This window comes from Salvelinus alpinus, chromosome 2 (genome assembly GCF_045679555.1).
Source record: "Salvelinus alpinus chromosome 2, SLU_Salpinus.1, whole genome shotgun sequence".
In the NCBI taxonomy this organism is placed as follows: Eukaryota; Metazoa; Chordata; class Actinopteri; order Salmoniformes; family Salmonidae; genus Salvelinus; species Salvelinus alpinus.
The window spans coordinates 28,789,942-28,814,825 of NC_092087.1; the positions used below are offsets into that span (position 1 = coordinate 28,789,942).

General features: G+C 40.8%; 2 long non-coding RNA genes across 4 annotated transcripts; both read right to left on the reverse strand.

Moving 5' to 3' along the window:
• Window positions 1-4,852: 4,852 nt before the first annotated feature.
• Window positions 4,853-13,460, reverse strand: LOC139558077 (uncharacterized). 2 transcript variants are annotated; one of them, XR_011671552.1, is made up of 3 exons: window positions 6,938-12,695; window positions 5,260-6,902; window positions 4,853-5,019 (listed from the first exon to the last, which is right to left on the reverse strand). It is a non-coding gene; the product is annotated as an uncharacterized lncRNA (long non-coding RNA). The 2 variants fall into 2 exon arrangements; XR_011671551.1 differs by having other exon boundaries at window positions 5,260-13,460.
• Window positions 13,461-13,689: 229 nt separating this feature from the next.
• On the reverse strand, window positions 13,690-22,504 carry LOC139558093 (uncharacterized). 2 transcript variants are annotated; one of them, XR_011671554.1, is made up of 3 exons: window positions 22,341-22,504; window positions 17,644-17,893; window positions 13,690-16,926 (listed from the first exon to the last, which is right to left on the reverse strand). It is a non-coding gene; the product is annotated as an uncharacterized lncRNA (long non-coding RNA). The 2 variants fall into 2 exon arrangements; XR_011671553.1 differs by lacking the exon at window positions 22,341-22,504 and adding an exon at window positions 18,477-20,296.
• Window positions 22,505-24,884: the final 2,380 nt, after the last annotated feature.

Sequence of the window (24,884 nt, forward strand, 5' to 3'; positions counted from 1 at the left end):
GACACTTGTATTTCATGAATGTTTAATATTACGATTTTTGTATTTTGAATTTCGCGCTCTGCAATTTCACCGGATGTTGTCGAGGTGGGGCACTAGCGTCCCATCTAGCCCCCAAAAATTGCCTTTTTTTCTTTGTATTATCTTTTGCCAGATATAATGTGTTACATTCTCCTACTTTAATTTAACATTTACACAAACTTCAAATTGTTTCCTTTCAAATGGTATCAAGAATATGCATATCCTTCCTTCAGGTCCTGAGCTACAGGCAGTTAGATTTGGGTATGTCATTTTAGGCGAAAATTGAAAAAAAGGGTATGATCCTTAAGAGGTGTTTAATTGTCGGAGTAGAGGACCTTGAGCATTTCAGGTAAAATAACAACCCAATGTTTATGTACCAGGACAAATTAGCTAGCTATGCTGCCCTGTTTCCAATCGTCCACATGGTTGGGAGAACCTATTCAAGTAAGTAAATACATTTTGAAAATGTAAAAAACACGATGCATTAGTAGCTAACTAGCTACAGTGCAGGCTAACTCAAATGTGCTGCTAACATACAGTGGCAAGAATTTGATTGATCTTCATCTAGGTCACAACAATAGACAAACACAGCCTGCTTAAACTAATAACACACAAACAATATGTTTTCATGTCTTTATTGAACATACCATGTAAACATTCACAGTGCAGGTTGGAAAAAGTGAAAAGGTATGTGAACCCTTGGATTTAATAACTAGTTGACCCTCTTGCAGCAATAACCTTTACCAAATATTTTCTGTAGTTGCGGATCAGACCTGCACAACGGTCAGGAGGAATTTTGGACCATTCCTCTTTATAAAACTGTTTCAGTTCAGCAATATTCTTGGGATGTCTGGTGTTAACTGCTCTCTTGAGGTCATGCCACAGCATCTCAATCGGGTTGAGGTCAGGACTCTGACTGGGCTCTCCAGAAGGCGTATTTTCTTCTGTTGAAGCCATTCTGTTGTTGATTTACTTCTGTGTTTTGGGTTGTTGTCCTGTTGCATCACCCAACTTCTGTTGAGCTTCAATTGGCAGACTGATAGCTTAACATTCTCCTGCAAAATATCTTGATAAACTTGGGAATTCATCATGGTTTGGGGCAGCAAGGCAGCCCCAAACCATGATGCTCCCTCCACCATACTTTACAGTTGGGATGAGGTTTTGATGTTGGTGTGCAGTGCCTTTTTTTCTCCACACATAGTGTGTGTTCCTTCCAAACAACTCAACTGTAGTTTCACCTGTCAACAGAATATTTTGCCAGTAGTGCTGTAGAAGATCCAGCTGCACTTTTGCAAACTTCACACGTGCAGCAATGTTTTTTTGGACAGCAGTGGCTTCTTCCGTGGTGTCCTCCCATGAACACCATTCTTGTTTAGTGTTTTACGTATCGTAGACTCGTCAACAGAGATGTTAGCATGTCCATATATTTCTGTAAGTCTTTAGCTGACACTCTAGGATTCTTCTTAACCTCATTGAGCATTCTGCGCTGTGCTCTTGTAGTCATCTTTGCAGGAGGGTCACTCCTAGGGAGAGTAGCAACAGTGCTGAACTTTCTCCATTTATAGACAAGTTGTCTTACAGTGGACTGATAAACATCAAGGCTTTTAGAGGTACTTTTGTAACCCTTTCAAGTTTTATGCTAGTCAACAATTCTTAATCTTAGGTCTTCTGAGATTGCTTTTGTTCGAGGCAATGCCTCTTGTGAATAGCAAACTTTACATACTATATAGATAGCTAGCTAAGTGAATTAAATATCACCAGCTAACTAACTTCATATTAGCTAGCTATCTTGATGTATTTATCACTGGGGGAAAAACTCAAAATGCATTTGTCGGTAGCTAGCTAACAGCCATGGAGGAGGGTGAAAGGATAGCAGCCCCAACTGTCAAACAGAGAGAGTAGGCTATTCTGGATAGGGCAGGTACTTTGTGTAGTTCCAGTCCCTAGAAGTGAGGACAGAGATAATAGTAACATAATATTCAGTGCGGTCTAATTTGAGTATATTGAAGTCTGTTTCTTGTGAGGTTTTCTGTCCTCAGATACAGAGAGCTGTGAAAGCCTGTCTGCAGATGAAGAGGTCCCACTGAATAGCAGTGGTTCTCAGTCCTGGGGACTCAAAGGGGTGCACATTTGTTTTTGCTTTAGCACTGCACAGCTGATTAAAATGATCAACTCATCATAAAGCTTTAAGTGATATTTATGTATTCATTCATTCATTACGGTGGCAGGTAGCCGAGTGGTTAGAGCGTTGGACTAGTAACCGAAAGGTTGCAAGATCGAATCCCCAAGCTGACAAGGTAAATATCTGTTGTTCTGCCCCTGAACTAGGCAGTTAACCCACTGTTGCTAGGCAGTCATTAAAATAAGAATTTGTTCTAAACTGACTTGCCTAGTTAAATAAATACAATTTGATGCTATCCTTGATACAGCCTACTATTGTCACATGCATCTATCAATCCAATGTTATCATGATTTGTTATAAGGGATATTATACTTTAGTAATCCACAATGACCTGGTGATGTAAAGGCTAATAATGACATTATCTTCCATATTCCTACAGATACCTTGTAACTGGAAATTTCTTCAAAACGATTGCCTACAGTTACCGTGTAGGGGACTGCAAGGTTGGTTGACCAGGGCCATCTAGGACTGCGTCCTGGAGGAATTCAGGCTTGTGAAGGCTACCTGTGTCCTGCATAACTTCATGAGGATGGACACGAGGACCAGAAGGGGATCTGCAGCTTGTCACCTTGTGCCAGAGGAGAAGCCTGCTGCTCTGCAGGAAGTTTTAATGATGGGGTCCAACAAAGCAGCAAGAGAGGCAATCTGTGTGCGTGCGGGAGATCTTCACCGGCCAACTTCTTTGAAGAGGTTGCTGTTCCCTGGCAACACCATAGACTACACTATGCACAACCTAAGGCTCTTTTGAGAGCCATCCACATTTCAATAAGAGTATTCTTCCTTTTACTTAGCTATGTAAACTGCAGTTATTAAATTCCCAGTTTCTCTCCCTTTGATTTCTACTTCTCAGGTAAGGGTGTGATGTCTGTACAAAAACAAAGTCACCCATAATAAAAAAACATTTTGAACAATTAGGCACCTTATACCCCACACCTACACACATATATCAATCGGATTGATGGATTGTGTAGTGCAGTATCCAGGCTCAGGTGTATAACTGTGGCTCCTTCCACTTTCAAAGAATAGGCAAGAGGGTCAACCATACAGAATAGTAAGACACTTCATTATTTCTATAACTACGCTATATTGTTTGTTCTCGTGTGTATGCATCTTTTTCAGCATAAAATACTCTTTGGCCACTTAGTGTGGACACCAGGTGAGGCCACACACACCGATTCCTGTTGAACAGTCCCTTTAACTACCTTATTTTCTCAATAACTGTCTCTCTCCTTCACTTCATCCCTCTCTCCCCTTCTCCCTAAATCCTCTAGGTTATATCAGCCGGTGTTGGTGAACCCCTCCCGCATCTGAACTTGCTACATAGTGCACAGCATGATCAGAGGTGAGGTCACTTGGTCGGGTCAACAGGGAGTATTATTAAAGAGATACTTTACATTGAAATACAGAGAGATGCAATAGTCCCAGAGTTAATGATCCAAGGTCAGTTTTGCATTTCACCTCCTGATGATTATGATGACTGAGTGTTAGAATAAAAAAAAAAACACAAGGCTTAAACATGCTCTCTCTCTCCCCATCTGTCTCTCGTCTGCAGGTATGTTTTGATGTGAGAGAGGATGTCAACCCCCAGTCCAGTCATCGCCATCTCACCCTCATCTCACCTTAAGATAACCTTCAGGCTGACTGGGAGCCCAAGGCTGGTTAGGAGACACCACTAGAGACACTATTATGTAATTGTGATGAACTGAGAGAATATTAGGGTAGCACTGTGATTCATTAATCATATGCTCTCTTCCCTGCTCCTCTGGTATTACCTCTTTCCCTTTCTGTCTTTTATACCTCCCTCGCCACCTTTCTTCCTCTGTTTTTATAATGCAGACCAGATGTGCATTGAAGTACAGATTGAACTTGTATTTACAATATCATTTTACAATGATAATATTTATAATGCATGTATTAATAACACTTTGACAATGACCTTTCAATAAAGTGTTTAAAATTCTCTACTGGTTGAAATTAAGCCTCTCATTTGATGAACTACTACACCTATCCTGTGTTTATCAGATCAATGAAGATATTGAGATGAACCAATAGGACGTGTATTGTACTGTTTTTTAAAATTCTATTTCTGTATATATGAATTACAAATCAGCCTTTAACTAGTTAAATCATGTTTCTAGTCTATTCCATAGTTACAATGTGTAACCATTGCTGTCCCAGGACCAAGATTGGTAAACACTGTTGAAGTGTATAATTGTAATACATACATGCAGACACAGCATCATTGAAAGACTGGAATTTGATACTCCTGGTATTGGATATGACTGAAAAAATAATCTCAAAGACATTCATACCTGAACTGCACCGTTATTTGCCAAGGTAGAGTACATCAACAGTGAATATATTACATTTACACAATGTGGGGGATCTCATGCATGGTAATAACTACATGTATACTTGGCACAAAGTTAGATTAGATTCTACTCAATCCATAGGCGTCATTAATGTCATTCAGACTGTTTTGAAGTTGATACAAGTGGCTATGAAGATAGCGGAGGTTCAAAGCCAGATTCTGAATTAATATGTATACCAAACGTTTTAGGGTCCATACACATATCGGCTACATAGCTAGCTACACATCTATTGGCATACAGGTATTTTTATCCTCCACTGCACAATAAGCCAAAAAAATAGTTAGCTAGTTACTTTACTTTATTTATCTGCATTGCATGGCAAATATCAGCAAGACACACTTACAAAATTGTACATTCAATTTGCAGTAAATGCTTTAGCTAGCTAGATTCTTTACATCCACTGTTTCACAAGACGACAGCCTGGTTTGCTGGTTGTTTCAAGAGTCCCTAAAACATCAAACAACCAGAATTACAATTTTATACTCATGTCACAACACCTATAAAGCCAACCAGCTAACTAGCCAATGTTAGCTAGTCAGCTAGCTTGTTAAATCGCGATATTTGCAAATAAATGTTAAGACAAAAAAATATGCATAATCGTTTGTCTCTACATTAACTAACATATTCCTCTCAACTGTTCTGTACTGTATTTTTTGCATGATTTGTTATGACGTTATAATCACTTACATTTGCTTCCATCCTAGTATTTTTGTCAGCCATCTTTGCTGAAGAAAGTCTCCAGCTATGGGTCGCATAGCGTCAAATTCTTCTGGAAACCACTCGATATGATTGGTCATCACCCAGCGGTCGCCGCTGGTGATTTGCATAAACTTGTGAAAATGTTATATTTTTCACCGTCTCCCATGCCACGTTCGCACCGCCCAAAGGTCTCCCACCCTCTCCTCTTCTCACCACTTTCCTTCCATAAAAATGAATGGTGTTAAAGATTGATGATATTTGCTAGAAGAGAGAGACCAAGTTGAGACGCTAGACCAGGTGGATAAGGTATGATATTTAAGGCAGTTTAATAAGTTGCAAAGATATCTGACAACACGTGCACGGGCTCGTCCATTTAGCTCAGAGGGAGCTAGCAGGAGGAGCCCCGACTCATATTGTGCAATACATTTTATACAGTGAAATGACGTAGGTTGATTCTAGTAGTTCTGCTCTCCTGACTGGTCGCTGTGAGTGGAGGGCGGTCCCCTTCAGGCTGATATCAATGTTCCATTGGTTCTCAGTAGTGTTCTTTGTCCTTGGAACTCCCGCCTGAAACAGGGGTTTGTGTGTGTGTGTGTGTATGCATGCATGCGCGTGCTCGTTGAGTGCCATGCCGGTCTGGGTTGTCTCTTGTATTGACAAGATGTTGAAGCAGACACCAGCAACTGGCGCCTGAGGTCAGAGCGCCCCCCTGAGGTCAGAGCGCCCCCCTGCCTTATCCGTGCTCATCAATGGTTTGTGTCAGCCATCTCTCTCTGTGTGTGTGTGGGAGTAAGGTTAGTATCTGGCACAGGCAGAACGGGTTCATCTGTGGGGTGCAGCAAAGTGTTACAACAAAATCTACTTTAGTAAAAAGGCATTATGTCAGCATTGTAGCTATGGGTTAAAGTCACATAAAAACATCATTTATTACAATGGGAAGCGGTGTTTCACCGAGGGTCATCTTGCGCTAGTGTACATGGTTCCCACCGCCTCCCACGCCACCTTCGCACCGCCCAAAGGTCCCCAGCCCTCTCCGCCTCTCACCGCTTTCCTTCCATTGAAAATTAATGGGAAGCGGTGTTTCACCGCGCGACACCGCTTGCTGATTATCCTGACACGCATATCACAATATGTTTTGAGTTTGCACAATTTGATAAAAAAAATGTACTTGCAGTGTTTGTACCGCAACATCAGAGATCGCATTTACTTTGGAAGATTGCAAAATATGACATTTTCATTCAAGACAGAATAAATCTATTGTTTAAAGTGATAATAAAACATATTTGGTTTAGTTACTTTTCCTCAACTTGTTTCTCTAACTTTATAGCAAGTCAAGCTAACTAGCACAGCTAGCTAAAAGCTAGGCTAGGTCGACAACACCGTTGTAGCAATCAACTTACACCTAATAATTATTTTCATTTTAAGTTATTACTATGGGGTCAATTTCATGCTATATGTATTGAATTCAAAATATAATAAAATCGTGAACATGAAAAATAAAGTTGAGAATGTAAAATTATATTTTCGAGGACAGGTGAAATAATGGATGTTGAAATCAAAAACCAAACAATTGGAAGCAAAATGTATAGAATTGTAAACAAAAATAAGACATCAAAAGCAAAACCCAAAAACTTGTAAGCAAATAATTTTAAAGCGAGAGCAAAACTCTATGACAAATGATTTTGGCGCAGGTGTATGGCGACCAGTTACCAACACCTGCGCAGAACGCTGTGCAACAGGTAATTCATATGTTTACCTAAGTAGTTAGATGGTTTGTCATTAAATGTATTAGATAGACATGCTTCTAATATCCGTACATTATTGGCCCGTGACTAACAATTTTGAAGTAAGTTAGCTAAAACCCTATAACGAGGTGACGTCAGACCGTCTACAATATGAAGGCAATATAAGGTAGGCAATATAAGGTAGGCAATATAAAAAAAAGCCTGTCTATCATGATCATTGATTGGGTTAAGACGAACCGTCACTCCAAAACTAGCAGACCAACGGAGACTCATTGTCTACGCCTCCCTCTACGCCTCCCTCCCTCCTGCCCTTCACAGAAAAATAATGACAAAACTCGCAATCGAACTGACTGGCAGTGAAAGCAAAGAAAAGGACATCGAAAGCAAAGATACGAGTAGCGTAACCAAAAGGTAGTACATGTAGGCAAGAGCGTAGGGAAAATGTATTCAAAAGGATTGGTTGCTGGGAAAGTGTAACCAAGTTACACATGGAATAAACAAACATACAGTCCATAATACAAAAAGTCTATATACAGTGTGTGCAAATGAGGTAGGATTAGGGAGGTAAGGCAATAAATAGGCCATAGTGGCGAAATAATTACGATATAACAATTAAACACTGTAGTGATAGATGTGCAGAAGATGAGTGTGCAAGTAGAGATACTGGGGTGCAAAGGAGCAAAATTAATAACAGTATGGGGATGAGGTAGTTGGATGGATTATTTACAGATGGGCTATGTACAGGTGCAGTGATCTGTGAGCTGCTCTGACAGCTGGTGCTTAAAGCTAGTGAGGGGGATATGAGTCTCCAGTTTCAGTGATTTTTGCAGTTCGTTCCAGTCATTGGCAGCAGAGAACTGGAAGGAAAGGTGGCCGAAGGACTTTATAGATATAGGTCGGTAGCAGTTTGTGTCTAGAGTGTCTCCCCCTTTGAAGAGGGTGATGACCGCGGCAGCTTTCTAATCTTTGGGGATCTCAGACGATACAAAAGAGAGGTTGAACAGGCTAGTAATAGGGGTTGCAACAATTTCGGAGGATAATTTTAGAAAGAGAGGGTCCCGGCTGATTTGTAGGTGTCCAGATTTTGCAGCTCTTTCAGAACATCAGCTATCTGGATTTGGGTAAAGGAGAAATGGGGGAAGCTTGGGCAAGTTGCCGTGGGGGGTGCAGGGCTGTTGACCGGGGTAGGGGCAGCCAGGTGGAAAGCATGGCCAGCCGTAGAAAAATGTTCATTGAAATTCTCAATTATCGCGGATTTATCAGTGGTGACAGTGTTTCCTAGCCTCAGTGCAGTGGGCAGCTGGGAGGAGGTGCTCTTATTCTCCATGGACTTTACAGTGTCCCAGAACTTTTTGGAGCAAATTTCTGTTTGAAAAAGCTACCATTTGCTTTCCTAACTGCCTGTGTATATTGGTTCCTAAATTCCCTAAAAAGTTGCATATTGCGGGGGCTATTTGATGCTATTGCAGTACGCAACAGGATGCTTTTGTGCTGGTCAAGGGCAGTCAGGTCTGGAGTGAACCAATGGCTATATCTGTTCCAGGTTCTACATTTTTTTAATGGAGCATGCTTATTTAAGATGGGGAGGAAAGCACTTTTAAAGAATAACCAGGCACAGACGGAATGAGGTCAATATCCTTCCAGGATACCCGGGCCAGGTCAATTAGAAAGGCCTGCTCGCTGAAGTGTTTTAGCGAACGTTTGACAGAGATGAGGGGTGGTCGTTTGACCGCAGACCCATTACGGACGAAGGCAATGAGGCAATGACCGCTGAAATCCTGGTTGAAGACAGCAGAGGTGTATTTGGAGGGCAGGTTGATATCTATGAGGGTCCCCGTGTTTACAGATTTGGGGTTGTGCCTGGTAAATTCATTGATAATTTGTGTGAGATTGAGTGCATCAAGCTTAGATTGTAGGATGGCTGGGGTGTTAAGCATGTCCCAGTTTAGGTCACCTAACAGCAGGAGCTCTGAAGATAGATGGGGGGCAATCAATTCACATATGGTGCCCCGGGCACAGCTGGGGGCAGAAGGTGGTCTGTAGCAAGCGGCAACGGTGAGACTTGTTTCTCGAAAGGTGGATTTTTAAAAGTAGAAGCTCAAATAGTTTGGGCACAAATCTGGATAGTAAGACAGAGCTCAGCAGGCTATCTCTGCAGTAGATTACAACTCTGCCCCCTTTGGCAGTTCTATCTTGTCGGAAAATGTTATAGTTAGGGATGGAAATTTCAGGGTTTTTGGTGGTCCTAAACCAGGATTCAGACACGGCTAGGACATCCAGGTTGGCAGAGTGTGCTAAAGCAGTGAATAAAACAAACTGAGGGAGGAGGCTTCTAATGTTAACATGCATGAAACCAAGGCTTTTACGGTTACAGAAGTCAACAAATGAGAGCGCCTGGGGAATGGGAGTGGAGCTAGGCACTGCAGGTCCTGGATTGACCTCTACATCACCAGAGGAACAGTAGGATAAGGGTACGGCTAAAGGCTATAAGAACTGGTCATCTAGTACGTTTGGAACAGAGAGTATAAGGAGAATGTTTCTGGGCACGGTAGAATAGATTCAAGGCATAATGTACAGACAAAGGTATGGTAGGATGTGAATACAGTGGAGGTAAACCTGTGCATTGAGTGACGATGAACGAGATATTGTCTCTAGAAACATCATTTAAACCAGGTGAGGTCACCGCATGTGTGGGAGGTGGAACTAAAGGGTTAACTATTAACATATTGAGCAGGGCTAGAGGCTCTACAGTGAAATAAGGCAATAATTACTAACCAAAACAGCAATGGACAAGGCATATTGACATTAGGGAGAGGCATGCGTAGCCGAGTGATTAAAGGGGTCCAGTGAGTAGCTCGGCGGGCCAGAGACACAGCGATTCAGACAGCTAGCGGGCCAGGGCTAGCAAGCTAGCAGAAGGGCCTTGGAGGTAGTTGCGACGGAAGAAGTCTGTTGTAGCCCCCTCGTGCTGTTACGTCGGCAGACCAGTCATCATGGATCAGCAGGGCTCCGTGTGGTAAATGGGTCCAGGCCAATTGGCAAAATAGGTATAGTGGCCAAAGAATTTGTCCGATGCGCCTCTTCAGCTAACAGTCCGATATGCTCTAGACAGCTAGTGGGCCGCGACTAGCAGGCTAGCAGATGGGCATTCAGGGGACGTCGCGACGAAGGAGCCAGGTGAAAAACCCCCTCGGGCGAATTACATCGGTAGTCCAGTCGTGATGGTTCAGAGGGGCTCCATGTCGGCAGTAAAAGGGGTCCAGGCCAATTGGTAAAATAGGTATTATAGCCCAAGGAGTGGCTGATGGGAGTCATTTGTCAGAGTTTTGCTCTCGCTTTAAAATTATTTGCTTGCAAGTTTTGGGGTTTGATGTCTTATTTTTGTTTACAATTATATACATTTTGCTTCCAATTGTTTGGTTTTTGATTTCAACATGCATTATTTCACCCGTCCTTGAAAATATAATGATTACATTCTCAACTTTATTTTTCATGTTCAGGATTTATTTTATTTTGAATTCAATACATATGGTGTGAATTTGACTCCATAGGACTCTGGCTGGAATGAAGACTGAAAAGTTTTAACATTTTCAAAATATGTGGATTCCGTCTCGCAATGGAAGCTTCAATTGCAAAGGGTGTTGTCCTTTCTGGACATCCCCATTGAAATGCATGACATCCGGCGCAACATAACGGAATGCTTATTGGTAATGTCAATGAGGGGATGGTTTGGGATTCACCATACGTGTTGCACCGAAAACCTTTTAAGAATCAAACGGAAGCAAACACCAAATGGAGCGAAACGGGGATGGAACTACCTGAATTTGACCAATAGAAACTCTTGTTTTCGATGCAAAACATTTTACGTTTGGAATAAACGGTTTCTGTTGTGAAAGATTTTGCAACAGAATCTACATAATGAATACACTTCTGGTTCAGCAAGGCTTTCCCTCCATCCACGTGTCCAACTTTCCAGAAAATTCCTGTGCGAATGCAAACTGGAACACCATAGATCAGGGTTGGGCAACTTTGATGGTGGTGGGGGCCACAAAAAAATCTGAACTCATCATGAGGTGCTGCAGTGACATGCTGAAATTATACACATTTTGCCATAGGGCTGAGGGAAGAGTTTGCAATTTCACAACAAATTTCATGTAATTCTACTCATTTTGCCATTGGGCAGAGGAAAATTAGCAGTTTTACAGCTAATTTCCTGCAATTCTACAAATTTTTGTCACTGGGTGGAGATAAATGTTAAAAATGTTTAGCTGACATGGGTTTATAGAGTGACAATCAGTGAATGACATGAGAGAAAAACTGCTGATGCACAACCAAGTTTTGAAATTGCACCTTGTGTATTATACCATTCTAACTAGCAACAGTAAATTGAGACCCTGCCTGGGGGGATTGATCCGAGGGCCTTCGAAAAAGGGGTGCATGCCTGTCATAGATGGTTTGCTTTCATGTTTCAAATACACAATAAACTTTCTCCCTCCCCTTGTATAAACCTGTGGTCAAAACCTGATAAACAGCTTAAAGGGATCCTTTGGGATATTGGCATGGAAGCCCTTTATCTTCTTCCATTTTTAAGTTAAAGTAAATGCTAATGACTGGAAGTCTATGGTAACAGCTAACTGACCTGAAAACCACTCACCTGCATCGACATGTCCTTCATTATGCCTCATAATGTGCAACATGAAAAAATATTAAAATTAAAAAGCTTTGCATGGTGAAGTCAAGGAACATTTCACAACTGCGGCCCTTGGCTCACCTTTGGTAAAGTCTACATGAACTTTGAGCAAAAAGAATGTGAGCTGGTCAAGGACAACTCTTAAATGTGTGGGTGAATCCAAGGGTGTTTTTCATCTTCTGTTCAGATGATATTCCCCCGACATTGTAACCGATTTCAAATGGTGCTAGAAATAGAGGAGACTCTAAACACCAAAAGAAAAATGGTCAACCTTGGCAAGAGGGGTCATGAAGGGGGGCGGCAAGGTGTGATCGTGAGATTGCTGACGCTCGCGCGGGGGGGCTGTGGTGGCGCTACAATTCCCAGAACATATTTTAGTGATACATATGACATTTACATCATTGGACACGGAATGCAATGTTTTTATTGTCATGTGTTCCAGTCAACAAATTACGTTAACAATACCCGCCATGCCAAATGTGTGAGAAATTATGAGACGGATGTAGGCCTACTGTATGCCTTCATCCATCCTGCTTTAAATTGTGTCCTTCTTACACCAAGAACACTGATTTCAAATGGTGCTAGATATGTTATTGATACTCTAAAACACTGTCTGAAACCAGTTTCCAGGGGAAGTTATGAACAGGGCTGTGTATGAGTCTGCATTGGCCTCCCAAGTCATCCAGCCCTTTAGAAGTTTCAGAATAAAAATGGTTACTATCAAGTGTTGAATAAACAGTGGGTGCTGTCTGTGCATTGCTTTCAGTCCTTATTGAACAGTATCAGCCACATTTGCATGAAAATAGGTTTAAAAGGCAAGTGCAATTTATCATAGCATGATGTCAATCATAAGGGCTAAAAAGTGCATAGACAAACGTTTCAGTTACTCAACCATCATCAGGTCATCAATGTATCACTTTTGGCATCATGCAGAAAAACTAATTACAGATTTTTGCATTTCTCATCTCTTCTTTTGAATTTGTCAAAATTATTACTAGTACTATCATGTAAAGTGCATTCGGAAAGTATTCAGACACATTGACTTTTTCCACATTTTGTTACGTTACAGCCTTATTCTAAAATGGATTAAATTATTATTTTTCCATGATCAATCTACACACAATACCCCATAAAGACAAAGCAAAAACAGGTTTTTAGAAATGTTTTCAAATGTATTATAGATAAAAAACAGAAATATCACATTTACACCCTTTACTCAGTAATTTGTTGAAGCACCTTTGACAGCGATTACAGCCTCTCTTATTTGGGGAGTTTCTCCCATTCTTCTCTGCAGATCCGCTCAAGCTCTGTCAGGTTGGATGGGGAGCGTCGCTGCACAGCTATTTTCAGGTCTCTCCAGAGATGTTAGATCGGGTTCAAGTACGGATTCTGGCTGAGCCACTCAAGGAAATTCAGAGACTCGCCCCGAGGCCACTCCTGCATTGTCTTGGCTGTGTGCTCAGGGTCGTTGTCCTGTTGGAAGGTGAACCTTCACCCCAGTCTGAGGTCCTGAGTGCTCTGGAGCAGGTTTTTATGAAGGATCTCTCTGTACTTTGCTCCGTTCATCTTTCTGTCGATCCTGATTAGTGTCCCAGTCCCTGCCACTGAAAAACATCCCCACAGCATGATGCTGCCACCACCACCATGCTTCACCGTAGGGATGGTGCCAGTTTTTCTCCAGACATGATGCTTGGCATTCAGGCCAAAGAGTTCAATCTTGGTTTCATCAGACCAGAGAACATTATTTCTCATGGTCTGAGAGTCTTTAAAAGGCACATGACAGCCCACAAACTCCAAGTGGGCTGTCATGTGCCTTTTACTGAGGAGTGGCTTCCATCTGGCTACTCTACCATAAAGGCCTGATTGGTAGAGGCTGCAGAGTTGTAGATAAAGTTGTAGAAACATCTCAAGGGTGATCAATAGAAAACAGGATGCACCTGAGCTCAATTTCGAGTGTAATAGCAAAGGGTCTGAATACTTACGTAAATATCTGCTTTTTATTTTAAATAAATGTGCAAACATTTCTAAGTCATTGCTTAGTCATTATTGGGTATTGTGTGTAGATTGATGAGGAAATTGTTTTATTTAATCAATTTTAAAATAAGGCTGTAATGTAACAAAGCGTGGAAAAAGACAAGGAGTCTGAATACTTTCCGAATGCACTGTATCAACAGGTTTTGATTTAAGACATCTTTGCAGGATGGGTACCAAAGCCAGGGTGCACATGTACCATCATCATGGATACCTTACAAGGAGGAAGATGCCCAGTGTCACCAATTGAGCAGTTGTCCATCATCCCGCCTCCACAGTTGGTTAGGTACAACACCGCCACCCCATTAAAACCTCTTAAGGATCTACGGGATCAGTGCCCCTATACTGGGAGGGTTGTTGCTAACGTGCACTAATGTGACTAGAATGACATAAGTAACAGCAAACTTTCCAGGACATAGACATGTCTTATATGGACATAATATAGCTATTACAGTGAAAAAATACCATGCTATTGTTTGAGGAGTGCACAACAACAAAAACCTTTTATCACGGCAACTAGATTGATACATTCACCTCTGAAGGTAAATAATGTACTTACATTCAGTAATCGTGCTCTGATTTGTCATCCTGAGGGTCCCAGAGATAAAATGTAGCATAGTTTTGTTTGATAAAATACATTTTATATTCAAATGTAGGAACTGGGTTCTACAGTTTGAACCCCTGCTATCTCTGTATTCTCCTACATTAATTTCCACATACTTCAAAGTGTTTCCTTTCAAATGGTATGAAGAATATGCATTTCCTTGCTTCAGGTCCTGAGCTACAGGCAGTTAGATTTGGGTATGTCATTTTAGGTGGAAATTTAAAAAAGGGTATGATCCTTAAGAGGTTTTAACAATATCTTATATGTTCAGTACTTTCCCCTTGCAATTATTATAGCATGGCCAATTTAAGATCACGATTGATCTGTAAATATATAATTTCCTTTATCTTAACTCTATTTTTTGAACTGCGTTGTTGGTTAAGGGCTTGTAAGTAAGCATTTCACAGTAAGATGTATTCAGCGCATGTGACAAATACAATTTGATTTGATCTTGTCAAAGAGCAATTTAGGCCCATTTTAGACGTATACATGCCTCCTGTAAGACCCTATGTTCTGTGAACCATACATGATACAGACACCGCCAGCAGCATACCACCCTGCATCCCACTGCTGGCTTGCTTCTGAAGCTAAGCAGCATTGGTCCTGGATGGGAGACCAGATGCTGCTGGAAGTGGTGTTGGAGGGCCAGTAGGAGGCACCCTTTCCTCTGGTAATTTTGTTTATATATCCCAATGCCCTAGGGCAGTGATTGGGGATATTGCCCTGTGTAGGGAGCCGTCTTTCAGATGGGACGTTAAACAGGTGTCCTGACTCTCTGTGGTCACTAAAGATCCCATGGCACTTATTGTAGGGGTGTTACGATAAATTAACCCTCATAATCTGACCCTCATACCATCACGGTCACCTAATCATTCCAAGTTTACAATGGGTTCATTCCTCTCCCCTGTAACTATTCTCCAGGTTGTTGCTGTAAATGAGAATGTGTTTTCAGTCAACTTACCTGGTAAAAAATTGTTTTTCTTGGTGTCATTATACTCCTTATAGTGTTCTCTCAAATATTGAGTATGTCTAGATTCTGAAATAAACATTTTCAAGTTAATTTATTCAAAATTAAACATATTAATATCTCAAAATGACCCTTTTTGAATTAGCTTCTTTCAGGACACATTGTTTGTAACAATACAATACGTCAAATTCGTAACAACACGTACAATTTCAACAGTGGGCTCTCTGTTACTTTTAATGATGAAATTGACATATATATATATATATATCTCACTGGTCACTGGTCACCCCCAAAGCCAATTCCTCCTTTGGTCGTCTTTCCTTCCAGTTCTCTGCTGCCAATGACTGGAACGAACTGCAAAAATCTCTGAAGCTGGAAACACTTATCTCCCTCACTAGCTTTAAGCACCAGCTATCAGAGCAGCTCACAGATTACTGTACCTGTACATAGCCCATCTATAATTAGCCCAAACAACTACCTCTTCCCCTACTGTATTTATTTTGCTCCTTTGCACCCCATTATTTCTATTTCTACTTTGCACATTCTTCCACTGCAAATCTACCATTCCAGTGTTTTACTTGCTATATTGTATTTACCTTGCCACCATGGCTTTTTTTTGCCTTTACCTCCCTTATCTCACCTCATTTGCTCACATTGTATATAGACTTTATATTTTTCTACTGTATTATTGACTGTATGTTTTGTTTATTCCATGTGTAACTCTGTTGTTGTATGTGTCGAATTGCTATGCTTTATCTTGGCCAGGTCGCAGTTGCAAATGAGAACTTGTTCTCAACTAGCCTACCTGGTTAAATAAAGGTGAAATATATATATATTTTTTTAAACATGATTGGTTAATGACCAATCACAGCCTTCCTTTAGAATTGCACATTCAGCAAATCACCAGCAGAGGGAGTTCCCTTTGAATCCATTTTCCCATTCACTGTGTTGGTGGTACACATAAAATTGATCATACCTTCAGAATTTGCAGAGAGCCCACTCTGAAATTTGTATGTACTTGTTCCAAACAATATGTCTTAAAATAAACACAATCAAAAAGGGTACTTTTGAGATAGTAATATATATATATTTTTATAAATTAGATTATTTTTCTGTATCATGTACGATCCACAGATCATAGTCTCTTACAGGAGGCATGTATAGGTCTAACAATTGCCTAAAATGGCCCCTTTCATCATGATTTTTTTTTTGTGTGTGATACAAATGTAAAAAGCATGTCAAACATCCTTCCTCCCAATTAAGTTTCTATGTTAAAATTGCCAGAACAATTTGTGATACCAAAAATAATTTCCGGCTACGCTGGCATAGAATCTCCCAGATATGACGACGAGAAACTCAAGAGACTATTTAGCCAATCAAACTGTAAGGCCTTATGGAGTTAACTAAATCACAGAGGTTCATGGCTTGGAATCATGTGTAGAGTTTCACTAAGTCTGTTGGTAAGTTTGAATTTGATTTCAGCTCCAAGTTGTATGAGAGAACATTTGATTACCTTGTACAGATGCATGTTGTCAAGTAGAGAACTGCAGGCCCATCTCTCTGCTTAATAGCATTCTGGGATACATCCCATCTTTCTGGCCACCACGGGATCTCAGCACTGCCAGAGACAACATAAGAGAGATGAGTGTCATCTTCACTGTTTAAGTGAGTGTGTGTTTCAAGGAATGAGTTACTGTGTTGGTTATGCAGAATTGGAGAGAGAAAGAGGATAAAAGTATCTAACTGTACGCAGAACTAGGAACACAATATCTGGGTTCAAATATTAACTGTCTTTCTCAATCAGGCTACATTTTAAAAGATCTCTCCCATAAAACAAAACAAAAACAATGCCTCTAAAGCCAATTAGTGGCCATCTTCCACTTCCTTGTTGTCATCCAATAAGAGGACACAGGGTCCTCCTCATAGACTAATAGGGGGAAAATGCATCCACTTAGCCTGTGGTCCAGTTGCTGCATGAGAAAGTATCCCATCCGATTACGACTGCTGCTTATGTTGAGTCACCAAGCGAGCAAGTTTAACGACTCCTCTCATATGGAACCATGATATACAGGACTCTGTTGTGCCGCTTTAAGAGAGAAGCTCTTCCAGGAAGCACAACTCAGATTCCCCCTGACTGACTGACTGACATGGGATTGGAGAGAGCAAGAGAGGCCAGGAGAAAGTGAGAGAGACGAGGGAAGAACAAGGCACAGATCCAGCTTGTCCCTCTGCTGGCACACTGAGGAGGAGAGAAGTAGAGATCACTGCATCAAGGCATGGGCCTTCAAGAGCCACACAGCAACTAATTTCCTGGCAGGAGAAGTACGCCACTCACCCCAGAGCTCACTGCAGGAAAAGCGGTGGGCGGGTGCAACTGGATGGCACCATGGACGAACCCAAGCAAGTGTAAAAAATTGTCCTCTACCCATCTCTTCATGGTCTCCTGCGGATTTCCTGAAAATCAACACGTGCCTTGTACATGTATCCTCCCCTGAGCCTCCCTCTGTCCACTCGACATGATTGCACTTTTTTGACCCATCGAGGTTTTCACTACAGGTGTGAGAGTCGTTCAGAGGAGAAATTATCTGGAATGAGAAGAAAACATATCTCTCACTGCAAGGATATTCATTCCAAATAAGTACATCTGAAAATCTGGCTGCAACCCGGGTAATGTGCACCACACAATCAGCATCCTGCAGCTTATCCACACTCTTCCTTGGAAGAATACAGAATCTCAAATGACAATGCAGTAGAGCACAGTTAATAAATACAAACATAACCAAATGCACAGCAAGGTAAACCCTCAAGGTAAACCCAGGCTTTAAAGTTCTGCCTGATCAAAAATAAAATGACCCTGGTCTCAACATGCTGTTGCCCTGCGGATGTGGAAAAACTGACGTAGCAACTAATTCCAAAATCTCCTCCTCTGTCTCCCTGTCACAATTTCCTGTCTCTCACCCATCTGGCCATATTCTCACTACACTGACTGCTACGGTTGTTTTATTTTCTCACGTCAACAATACAAGTTTAGTCTGACAGTTAGCCTCACTCACAAACAGAAGCACAGTCTCTCCAATGGGGTGACGCAGTTGTTCTTTCTCCAAGCATTCCCACTGTATACCTAAAAACAAATGCAGCTATTTGAACTACTCAGGCTGGCAGACTCACCACTACGTCGTCATCTAGTTTAAGAGCCACCTCGAGCTCGTCCTCTCTCTTCCCTCTCCCTGTTTTTGCTCTTCTCTTTCCTCACAGCTTTAACATTGTCATCGTGAACTGAGTCTCTCGCGCTCCCTCTCTCTACTGTTCGCAGTTGCTCTGTTTTCTGCTTCAGAGCTGAGTTTGCTTCTGCTTACCAAGTCACCTGACTGTCTACTGCTTTTAAAGGCGCATCGTACCCTTTTAAACCAAAACAAAGGCCTGTTGGTTTTGTGAGGCCATTTTGTGGCCCTTTTTAGGCGGTCAACAGGGTGCCAGTTGTTATTGCAAAACCTATAGTTTTAACTATTGCACTGTTGGAGCTAGAAACATAAGCATTTCACTGCACCTGCAATTGTATCTGAAAATGTGTTCACGACCAATACAATTTGATGTAATTTGATATAGGGTACGTACATTATTAGTAGAGCCATTTATACTTTAAGGCATACTTTACTCATTTTAGGACATCCCATTGTCTATGATGAGGCAGGAGTGGCTGTTGTTGAGAAGGGGAAAGGCACTGGTACAGGTCATTCAAGGCTAGAGCATTTGCATGGGCTCCAGACGTAACATGGAGGGGTGGGTGGAGGGGGGCAGGTGACAAAAAAGCATAGACAGATTATCCTTTTATAGATTAGAGGTCCTAATTTATCTGCCATGCAATGAGATGACAGAGACTATAATAACATTCAAACATGTACATTCAAAAGTTAATCCTATGAAAAAATATGATTAATATATTCCCATGTTTTATATGTTGTATAATGTAAGAGGGAGGGGGCACATTGATTTATATGGTAAATTACAGAAATAGCTACCCTCTCTAGACATCAGCCACTCTGCAATGAAGGAGAGAAGGTGTAGCAAAGCTTTGTTGTCTACATTGCTGAGGTGCAGTGATACCCCAGGGACTCTGAAAGGAAAAGCAACGAATTGAGATATTCTGTGAGAGATGAGATAGTGGGCAACCTGCTCAGGCTCCTGATAAGCGTGACATTGTGTTTTGCTGGCAGGAGGGTGGGGTTAGCAGCGAGGCTATTGACGGAAGAGTTGGCTAACACTCTGTACACTCTGTTCCACCTCTTGCTCTGTCTGTAGTGAAATGTAAGCTGCACATCACATGATCAAAGCAGTGGTTTGTGTGCATCACAGAGTGGAAGACAAATTGTCTGCAGTTTTTTGCCTATGAGGTCTATCTGTTTCGTACAGATACTTTGTAGTCTATAAACTCACTAGGCTTAACATGAAAGAACTTACTGCTGTATATGCAGGGAATTACTGAAATGGAGTTGTGCATCTTACTGACGTATTGGAAAGAATGGTATTTTTAACAGGGAAAATAACAAAGCGATGCACATTTAATAATATGGGCACAATAGGTTTTCCCCTCAGCAGCACTTTAAGTGCATAGCTGATAATGATGCCTGTGAACGAACACCACTTCTTCCCACTTGTCTATTTATACATCATCATCCAGCAGGCAGTGGGGTTTAATTTTAACACTTTCATCTCTCAGCAGTATTCCACCTCCCAAACTCTCATCTCCATGTAGAAGGGATAAAGCTCCGTTGTAAAGACACGTGCCAGGGTCGCTGTTTTCTCTAAACTGAATTTACAGGTGATTCAGTTCCTGCAGTAAACAACAACATTTAGTTTGGATGTTTTCTTGCCATTGCTACAGATTAAGAGATACTGAGTATTGGCAGACAAAAATAGCATTTACTATTTCTAAACTCAATTTAGTTGCACATGTCTTTCTTTCATAGTCCTCAACAAAAGCATTGATGTTCGATGTCAAAATCAAGCTTTATTTATACAGCACATTTCAGACATGGAATGCAACGCAACGTGCTTTACAGGGAAAAAATAAAAATAAAAAACAATGAAAATAAAAGCTGAAATACTTACTAAATAACAAACATAAGATAAAAGATATGCATGTGTGTCTGCTTTTTTGTTTGGCAGGAACAGCAGCCTCCCAGAATAATAGAAAAACTGCTACTGTGGTCAAGTATTGTCTCTGAAAGTGGGTCAGTTCATAAACTGGTCAGTAGAGGGAGGATATGATAAATATTTGCATCATTTGTTATGAAACAACTATTTTGTGTTGGTTTTTATATCAAAATCTGAAGAAACATTGAGTCCAGAGTCTACGACATCTTGCAAGCTTTCAATGCACAGATGCTGAATGCATATTTCTATTCAGAATATAACAGGGGAAGTTCTTTTAACACACCATTATTTTTCACATACAAGATTTCTAGCCTGAGGTGGCATAAAGCCTCTTATTGTTGACTGGGAAGATCTACTTGGCAGGTGTAGTCAGTGATGGTCCTGTACTGTGACTGAGACATTTTCACCTGTGTAGTTTCATGACCTTCCCCCCAGGGGGAAGCAGTGGGATGGTGCTAGACATCGACCGTTTGGGTCATTAGCCAGGACTGGGAAGCTTGTGGCTTGACTGTCAACAATAGTGGCATCGCAACAGGTGTGTCAAGTTCCTATTGTGATATGGGCTTTTTCTGGCATGTGTAAGTTTTATTCTGCTCCCAATAGAAATGAGCCAAGCCTGCTAAAGGACTTAACCTGTCTGGATACCCCGTCATGCCTCCAATACAGAAGGGGAGAAATCTAGGGGTTTAGCTTCTATTATTTTTCACATTTATAAAACTGAGCTTATTTAGGCCCCCTCAGTTGTTTATTATGTCTGTAAATGATTGTAATATGGTGCTAAAATCTCTTTAATATGAAAATATGAAAAGTAACTACCTAGAGATGATAATATGATACCATGAATGGAGAAAAGGCAACACCGTCATGGGAATATTGCTGAACAGCGTCCCCATCCTTATAGGAACAAGGTGTTTTGGTTTCTTTACATCTATATTTGCATTTAACATTTTGGTCATTTAGCAGATGCTGATCAAGTGCGCACTGTCATGCAATCCCAACAAAATAAGTGTCATTATGGCCTTCATTCACATACAGCTATAATATTAATATTTAACAACGCTAGTAGCACCGATAGTCCTTTACAAACACGAATTTACTGATTATAAAAATAGGTACCATCTTAATTGATCAACAGATTATTTGTTATAACAATATTATAACATGTTCTTTTTCTATATCTCTTATTTTTATTATTGAGATGTGTTGTGTTTGATAATAATGTTTATGGCCACGAGGACATCATTGACCTGCCATTATGAAGTGCGTAACATCCTCCTCGCTCCTACAACACGATTATTTACACACATTCATCTCTTGCGCAGCATCCTATTCCCAATCCCGGCTTCACACGCCATCTCGTCGCCAACATTTTAGCCTACCTGACATTCCTTTATTCAAAACAAATATCCTATATTCAGTAAAGGTTTAATCGCCCCAAGGTATGTTTCTAAGCGGTTTCCAGGATCTGTGGTTTGACTTCAATTCCCACCGGATTCCATTGCGTTTGTCGCAATAGCACTTGCTCCTCTGACGCAGTCAAATGTACCTAGTTACCTATCGATCATAACCAATTGAGAATAGTACTTTTATTTGATTAATGTCTACCTCCACTATGTATCGTTTACTAAATTGCCATTTTCAGATTGGAAGATGAAGAACATTTTGAGAGGACCATCATATTCATAATGCCTTTATTATATGCTATACCCTATACACTTTGTTAAGAAATGGTTTGAGATAACATTTACATTTTAGTAATTTAACAGTCGTTACTAGGCTACGTAGTTTGAATTAGGCTACTGAAATAGGTTATACATTTCTGTATTTCCTAGAATAAAAACATGGCTTTGCCTACTTGGACAGCCTGAAATAGCTTACCTCAAAGTATGTTTTCTCTCCTCCCTTGGGGACCCATTCAGCTAGATTATGTTTTCAATAACTGGGTTGTCACCTGTTTCTATGAACGTGTTGTCATTATTTTCTATCTTGAAGCACTGCTCACATTGATACAGTATCCCCATCGACTTTCCCAAAGCGAACCCCGCCCATGACACGCCTCCGTTCGCTCGTTGGCCAGATTCTGGTATTATTTTGCCTACGTTGGAATCACATGTGGTTGACGCATGTTTACAAACATTGGAAGACATCACATGGCGATGGGACCCAGTTTACCGCAAACCACTCGACGTTAACGCATCGATTGGAACCAATGCAAGTAGGCCTGCAGGGGGTTTATATAACCCCTTCAGGCTTCAAAATAAGCATCTTCACATGGATATACCATCCTCCATAATGTGTGATAGTAAAATAGGCCTATAGGATTTTAGAAGCTTATAGTAAGTAGGAGGCTATAGGTTATAGTGTCTTACATAATTACTTTTTTATGTAGGGGGATATTACACAATGTCTAATTGTGTTAGTATACAAATAATCTGTATGGGACAATTGCTTATTGGAGAAAGTTTTACTTTGGTATGCAGGCAGCCGGAAGGAAAGTTCATGTGCCAGTGAGGGAGTTCGATTTACCTTGCCGCTTCACCCAGTGAGAGGAGTTTGCGGCGTTTTAAAACTGATTGCATTAGTTTTGAAACTGGCCTGCCCCCTGGGGGTGAGCCAAGTACCATATTGAAAGCCAACAGCGATGTCGGCTGAAAACAAGTGCACGTAAAGCACGTGGAGTAATGAGTTTGGATTCATTTTTCCCAAGGAAAATGACTTTGAAAATGTTAACATACATTTGATGGAAAATACATGTTCTATGTTTCTCAATGATTCATGATGTAGTTTTGTTGACATGGCCTGGTGATTCTCGATTTGAGCAGGGCGATCCTCCCTCACTGCTCATAATAAAAACGCATTACCTGACTTCCCAAGGAAAAGTAATTAGAAAATATTTTACGGAAAATACATGTTTCATGTTTCTCAACAATTCATCATGCAGTTTTTTTTAAATTATGGCCTGGTGATTCTCGATTTGAGGAGGGCAATCCTCCCTCGCCGCTTTTGCCCGCTGACGGGCCATAGTTCGGTTCACCCCAGTTCAGTCTAATCGAAGTCCCTCAGTGTACCTAAACTGTTATTGTAATGCCTTCTTCAATACAGCAGAGGGCAATATGATACAGCGAAAACACAGGCCTATACCAGTTGTCATTACTTTGCTGCGTAGTTTGATTTGAACAATAAGACCTTATACGCTCCTTATCAATTATAATGTTCCTGATAGAAGTGTTTTGTATGTGCATGTTTACTACACATCTAAACTAATTTATGCATTCATATTTACAGCACTGAAAACATTTGCTGAATATTGTTGGGTATGAGTACTGACATGTCATGGCCTTCAGTTTACTGTTTTCCAAATTGCAAATTTGTGGAATGAGAAGGTTTGGACAGTACAATACATTACAGTACAGCACAGTAGAGAACAGCACAGTACAGAACAGTAAAGAAAAGGGGAGTACAGTACAGTAGAGCACAATAGAGTAGAGTACAGTATAATGTATTGTACTAAACTGTACTGTACTGAACATATATACTTTACCGTACTGAACTGTGCTGTACTGTAACTGTACTCTACTGTGCTCTGCTGTGCTGTACTGTGATGTCCAAACTTGTAAAACATATAGTGCATTCGGAAAGTATTCAGACCCCTTGACTTTTCCACAAATTCAGTTACTTCACAGCCTTATTCTAAAATGTATTAAATCGTTTTTCCCCCTCATCATTCTACACACAATACCCCATAATGACAAAGAAAAACAGTTTATTATTTTTTTTGTGAAGAAATTAAAATTAAAATATCACATTTACATAATTATTCAGACCCTTTACTCAGTACTTTTTTGAAGCAACTTTGGCAGCAATTACAACCTCAAGTCTTCTTGGGTATGACACTACAAGCTTGGCACACCAATATTTGGGGATTGTCTCCCATTCTTCTCTGCAGATCCTCTCAAGCTCTGTCAGGTTGGATAGGGAGCATTGCCGACAGGAATAAACATCTCTCCGGTAAGAAGAAGGGCGGGGTATATGTTTCATGATTAATGACTCATGATGTAATTGTAACAACATACAGGAACTCAAGTCCTTTTGTTCACGTGACCTAGAATTCCTCACAATCAAATGCCGACGGTATTATCTCCCAAGCAAGCTTCCAGAAAATTGGAACGGAAATGGCGCCACACCAAACTGGAAGTCTTCCGAATAGCTTGGAAAGACAGTACCGTGCAATATCGAAGAGCCCTCACTGCTGCTCGATTATCCTATTTTTCCAACTTAATTGAGGAAAATAAGAACAATCCTAAATTTATTTTTGATACTGTCGCAAAGCTAACTAAAAAGCAGCATTCCCCAAGTGAGGATGGCTTTCACTTCAGCAGTAATACATTCATGAACTTCTTTGAGGAAAAGATCATGATCATT